Here is a 7,203-nt window from a genome sequence, read left to right on the forward strand (position 1 = left end):
GAGTGAAAGCTAGGACTCTTAAGATTTCAGTCTTGTCATACACGGAAAGGAAGCCTATAATTGTGAAAGGGATTAACATTAGAGAATGTCTCCTGTTCTGCTCATGACAATAGCAAAGGCGCCCTGAGGTCAAGACCACACCCCGCTAAATTCCCACCTTGTAAAAGAGAGCCTTAGGAGTTGCTTACACCCAGAAAGCAAATGCCTAAGCAGTTTTCCACCAGCTTCAGTGTGCAGAAGCTGCTGCAACTGTAGTCCAGGGGGTCAGAAATAGAACAAAATTAATCCATTCCAAAAATGAAATTAAAAGCAAAACTGCCTAGGTCAGGATTTCCCTAGGGTCAGCATACAGAACATGTTGTCACTGTGGTCCTGTGGTACCAGACAACATCCTTGGCTGGCAGGAGGAGTTCATAGTGCTGTTCATGTGGTACTGGTTTTATAGGTATGAGAAATGGAAGATCAAAGGGGGATCACGGAGTCACGTGTCAAGGTTCCAGAGAGCCCCTCAAGCAGGACAGTGAGTGGCACAGTCGGGGGCCATCCTGAGACGCCATGGCATGAAACTGACAGTGAGGCCACGGGTGGAGACACCAGAACCATGGGATTTCTGCCAAGAGTCTGTTCAAGAGAGAGGTGGGGTTTCCCAAGCCCTTGGGAGCCCAGATGATTCCATTGCTAGCCCCATATATCAAGCATAGAACCTCAGGATTTGGTGTTTTCCCTCTGGGTTGTGAATGAGAACAAGAAATAAAAAGGTAAGGAAAGGACATGACTGCTCCCCAGTATGGTGGAGGAGAAAGTTTATTGTAGATAAAAGGGGCAGGAATATCTGGGAGAGTCCAGAGTGGACATGACCAGACTAAGCTGGGTCATGTGGGAAGAAGGAGAGGGGACAAAGAGGAGCCAGGTACAGCAGCCAGAAAGCCAAAGGTACAAAAAGAGCAGGTAACCAAAATGGCGGGATTATATAAAGAAGAGCCTCTGGGGGAAGGACAGCCTGGCCCCTGGGCTGGAGAGTTCAGGGTAGAGGGTGGGGTATGCCAGCCATACCCTGTAACAAGTAGGGACTGAGGTATAACAAGATATCCAAGGGAGTCTGATTAAGGGGTATAGGGAGTTTATTAGGATATAAATTGGAGAGAACAACTCACTAAACAGAATAAGGCAAAATCATTGCACAGTCCTGGAAAGCTGATGTCCTGTTCCACACAGCTCCTGCTGCCTGAATCAGTCCACACCATCCAAGCCCGTGAGGGAGAGAAGAGAGCCAGACCCTTATGTGCCCCTCAGATCGTAAGCTAGCCCTGAGGCCACGCCCTAGGAGCTGATACCTCAAGGTCATAGGTGGAATAGGCACCCACTTCACTGAGGGATGCTGGGAAAACCTGGCAGCCAAGTCCACTTTGATGTGTTAAATATGCACCTCAGCCATTTGTCCCAGGATCTGAGACTTAACAGGTGGTAGTCTTGTAATGTCCTCATTCCTCTTTTCTGAATGAAGGTGTTTGTTCTGTGCCTTTGTGACTTGGAAATATGTAGCCTGTTTGTGATTTTTATAGAAGCACATAGTTAAAAGGTAGCATTAAATCTCAGACAAGAGTTTAGACTTTTGAGTAGTGTTGAGACTGTTAAGAACTATGGAGACGGTTTTAGAAATGGATTAAATGCATTTTTCATTATGAGATGATAGAGTGCAAACGTAGAATGTTATTATTTAAAGTGGAGTATTTGGGGTGAGACTGTAACTAAGTTGGTAGATTGCTCATGTACCATGCACTAAAACCTGGCTCAGTCTACAGACTAACTGGGTTTGGTAGTGTGTGCCTGTAACCCCAACACTAGGCAGGTAGAAGTAGGAGGTTCAGAAGTTCAAGGTCATCCTCTGCTACAGAGCAAATTAAAGAACCAGGCTGGGCTGTCGTGGTAGTTTGAAAGAAAATGCCCCCCCAAATGGAGTGGCACTATTAGGAGGTGTGGCTTTGTTGGAGTAGGTGTGGCCTTATTGGAGGAAGTGTGTCACTCTGGGGATGGGCTTTGAGGTCTCAGTTGCTCAAGCTTCGCTCATTTTGACTCTTAGTTACTTTCTGTTGTGTGCAAGATGTATAACTCTCAGCTTTCTCCAGCACCGTGTCTGCCTGCACACCGCCATGTCCCACCATAATAACAATGGATTGAACCTCTGAACTGTAAGTCTCCACCTCCATTAAATGTTATCCTTTATGAATTGCTGTGTCATGGAGTTGCTTCACAGCAGTAGAAACTCTAAGATATATAGATATAAATATAGGTATAGATAGATATATCCCACACTCAGAAATAAATAAGTAAAGTGATGTGTTTGGGGGTCAAAATTGTAAGGAGTGCCGTTGTGATGGTGACCTTTTGTTGACTTGAATGGACTGACAGTCACTGAGGACACACACTTCAGGGTATATCTTTGATGCTGTTTCAAGAAAAGTTAACTGAAGATGGAAGACTCACCCAAATGTGGATAGAACCATTAATGGGATGGATTCCAGATTGATTTAAAGGAGAAAGTGGGCTGAATATCAGCATTTATATCCCTCTGCTCTCTGACTGTGGATGCAGTGTGATCAGCTGCCTCGTGATCCTCCTGCTATGACTTTGCTGCTCATTAATTTATATTGATTATTAAGCTGACAGGCTTTATAATATAATCATGAAAGAGACAAACATCTGGAGATGCCAATGAAGGGTTATCTTAATCAGGCTAATTGAGGTGGGAAGACCCATTCTAAATAGATGGGTGTCCACATTCCCTGGCCTGTGGTCTTGGGCTACATAAATAAGAGAAAGCTAGCTGAGGGTAAGTATTCACCACTATCTGCTTCTTGATGGCTGATACAATGTGACCAGTCACCTTATGCTCTTGCTACCGGGACTGCCATGATGGCCTGTGCCCTCAAACTGAGCCAAAATAAACCTTCTGTCCCTTAAGTTGCTTTTGTCAGGGTATTTTGTCACAGTAACAGGAAAAGTAACTAAGATGTAAAAGCAGTACCAGGAGTGGGGTTACTGTGATGAATCTGACAGTGTGATTCTTAGGCCTTTGGAACTGGTTTACGGGGGTGGGGTTGGGGGGGGTGTATAGAAAACTTTGGGATTTGGAGCTAAAAAAAATCCCTTGAATGCTGAAAGCATAACTTACGGTGTCGTTCTGGTGGGGGTTTGGAAGACTAGAAGGCCAAGAGAGAAGCAGACGGTGGTTCATGAGACTTCAGAGAGGAATAAAGTGCCAAGAGCCGTGGCATAGTACAGCAAATGGCAGATAATACTCATGGTGTCACCATACCAGATGAGTAATTCTCTGATGGGAGGGCCTCGTTGAGCGTGGCTGCAGGGCCACAGACTCTGGCATATCATTTACTTCTGTCTGTAATTTCTCATGTGCTATTACAGTGTTTCCCTAAACAGCTATGGGAGTTTCCCCACAGCCTCTGTTGTGATGTGTCCATCCCATGACTATGTATACCCCATCTGCTGGACACGTTTGTGTCTGTGGATGGTCAGGAGATGATTTCTCCTTAAGCTGTATAATTTTGATGAATAGAAATAACACTAGGATATTTTTCATAACTAGGTGTGGGGGACCCACCCCCATTTTTCTCCCAGAGTACTCTTGAGCAGGGAGAAGTGGGAAATATTTAGATAGACATATAGAGGAGAGAGACAGACGGAAACACAGCATAGCCTCGGGAGGGCCTGGGTCAAAACCCGCCAGCCCCTTCTGTCTCTGCTAAAGGACTTTTAAAGGAATGCCAAGGGGTGGAGCAAAAGACCTCCCCCTTGCTAGATCAAAGCATGCCGCGTGGCACAGCCAAGTGCAGACCCTTCCAAACACCTGGTAACCACACACAGGGCCAATCCACCCCCTTATGCAGCCCTGCTGGGTAAAGCAAGCTCAGATCTCACTAAGAAACCTCTGTGGACCCCAACAACTAGGGCTATTGTTTCACGAAGACTGTGAGATACTTAGGGCCTGTTTTATATCATAGCTCAGACTGACATAGGAAAATAGCTGTATTTCCAGCTCTAAGACTAAGATTTAAAGCTTCACAGTAACTTCAGATTAGACCAGGTGCTTTGCCAGTAGTTTTTTAGATAAACTGTTCCCAGGAAAAGCAGTCCAGTTCACAAGGACATACTGAGCTATCTGGCTAGGTCATAAATACAAAAAACCCAATTATTACTAGCTGGCAAATGATGTGGTCCTTGCACACACTCCTGACCTCAATTTGTGAAAATATATTCTGACTAGTCAAAGCTACAGAAGATAACTTGACTGTAGCCCCTAATGAGGGCTACAGATGTTTTTAGATAATTGGAAGTTACACGCAGGACAGAAAAATATATTTTAAGATTTAAAACGCTTTTATTGTCACTATGCCTTGGAAAGTGCCTAGTGAGCTTATATTAGGAGATTTAAGGTAAACCTGAGTTCCAACCAAAGCACTTATGACCCAGCTCTCTGTAAACACTCCTAGTCAGAGAGAGACTACTAGTCACAAAATGTTAGTTTAAAATGTCACAACACTTAGAAATACGGGATATATGCACAAATACCTTATTTTGTCTTAGACTCCTCAGAATGCTGGTCTTATAAAGCTATCTCTCTAAATATGTAACAATGACTGGTTCTTTCTTTGAAGCTGCAGCTGTGAGATCACAGCTCACCGGTTAAGAAGTTCAGATTTATTACATGTGTGTTGTCAGGGCGACTCTGCTTATCATTTACTTAAGAAATGAAATGTGACCTTCAAATGTAATTTTTATATTGCCTGAAGGATTTCTGTTGGGTATAGATAACTATATATGACCAAAAAGAAAAAAAAAAAAAAAGAAAAAAGAAAAGAAAGAGCCAACATGAGAAAATAAAGACAAGTAAACACCTAGAGTATGTGTAAGGTTTTTTCCCTATTTCCTAAAAATCTCTCAGATAAAAAAATTCTTAGCTTCGAGACGCTGTGGATTCCTTGCAAGCCCTGTGTGTAGCCTTGGAGCCGGTTCTCTGCAATAATAAAGATTTTATTGGGACCCAAACTAGGCACAATTCTTGGTACAATCTGTCAAGGAATTTAGCTTTGTTCTGCCCATGCCCTGAAATATTGTTCAAGGCTAAATCAAAATACAATGAATTAATTTTTGGCAGAGGAAATTTCCAGATAGAGCAATCAGGCTTCAGAGCATGCCTTCTGCTTACTCCTCTTATCCAGACCTGCAGTGGAAAGAAGCAAAACGTTGGGTAAAACATAAATGTAAAAGAAAAAATTATGCATTTTCATGAGGAAAAGAGAAAGTTTAAAGTTGCAACCAATACGGACGCTAAAAAAGAGGCTGTAATTGTTAAAGATCAACCTTCTGCTCTGCACTGCACAAACAGGCCCCAAGGATAGGCCCCTCATTTAAGGCTGCAACTTGTAAATATATAAATTTATTTTAAAAGAGAGCTAAGCTTTAAATGTGGGAGGGGTTCCCTACTCCTGGAAAGCAACTGTCCAGGAGAGTGTCTGCCCCAGGGTACTTGAGCAGCATCCCAGTGGACCGGACTTTGTCTCAAGATGGCAACAGAACTTGGCAGCATAGTTCCCTTGTTACTGCCCTGCCACCCCCAGCATGAAAGACTCTAGATTAGAGGATCACGAGTGTCGCTCCATGGTTTCAGAGAGCCACAAAGGCCAGGCAATGTGTGGCAGAGCTGTGATCCCTGCAAGGAGGCCATGAGAGGCCATTCTGTGGAATGAGGGTGAAGCCCACGCAGCAAAGGCGACCACAGAATGGTGGAGATGCCGAAGTGCTGTGGGATGTCTTTCTGTACACTGTGACTATGTGTTGCTCTGATTGGTTGATAAATAAAGCTGCATTGGCCTATGCAGGACAGGATAAGTTCAGGCGGTACATTCAAGATGAAGACGAGATTTAGAAGGATGGGGTGGAGGAGACGCCAGCCTGCCACTGAAGGAGCAACAAGATGCCAGCAGCCCAGTAACACCACAGCCACATGGCAACGTATAGTTTAATAGAAATGGGTTGAGTTAAGTTGTAAGGGCTAGCTAGCAAGAAGCCTGACCCGCAGGCCATACAATTTGCAGTTAACATAAGCCTCTGAGTGATTATTTTATAAGCGGCTGCGGGACCTTGAGAGAAACACAGGGCCATGGGGCTGGATGGGACCAAAAAAACTTGTGGCTACACCAAAACCATGGCACATGCCCTAAGAAAAGATGCATGCAGGAAGTGGAGCCATCTCAAGAGAGAGGCTTTGTGTGCTGAAGATAGCCAAACTGGAATTGAAGGCCCTACATCAATCCTCTGGAGACCAGATGATTCCCTCACAAGCCTCAGATGCTAGACATGGAGCCTCAGGATTAATCATCTCTGCATTTTGTTGTAGTATTGTGAAGCTGACACTGCGTATGAGTGTAACCCTTGACACCCGAGTTACGGGGTAGCTTCATGATGCTGTGTGTGCATCACCTTACCGCTTCCGCTGCTCCTTAAGAATTCCCGGCATTCCATCAGGTGCGGTATAAAAAACAGCCTTAGGGAGCCTAAAGTCTTGAAACCTGATTGTTTGCAGAAATTAATTTGGAAAAATCTTGGAATTTAAACCCTCTCAGTTTTCACATTTTTTTATTAGTGGTTACTAACTTGTGAGGATTAGTTCTGAGCAGAAGGCATACAATTGCCTCTCAGTGACTCTGACCCACTGTGGTTCTTGTGGCAAAACAGCTGTAGTAAGAACTTGCCGATACCCACGTGTGAGAAGCAAACTAGCTGATTTGGGAGAGCGTGGTGCTGTGGTATCTGAATTTGACCTTGTTTATAGCAGCTGCTAATAAATTGACCATGGCGTCTAGCCATTTCCACATGCCTGTGAGTGCAGAAGCAGGTGTCACCTAGAGCACACGAAACTAATTCAGAAGACTCTCGGCGGCAGGGGACCTGGGCACAAAGGAGCACAGCTCAATTGCTCTTGTGGTCAGGAAAAACGTGCAACAGCACTACGTTTGTTGCACAGCCCACAACACAGGACTAAAGAACAAACAGAAGCTAGGCCTGGGGGTGCACACCTTTTAGTCCCAGCACTTAGAGACAGAGGTAGGTGGATCCCTATGAGTTCAAGGCCAGCCTGGTCTATATAGCAAGTTCCAGGCCAACCTAGACTACATAGTAGGACCC

The sequence above is a fragment of the Peromyscus leucopus genome, chromosome 15 (assembly GCF_004664715.2).
Source record: "Peromyscus leucopus breed LL Stock chromosome 15, UCI_PerLeu_2.1, whole genome shotgun sequence".
Taxonomy (NCBI): Eukaryota; Metazoa; Chordata; class Mammalia; order Rodentia; family Cricetidae; genus Peromyscus; species Peromyscus leucopus.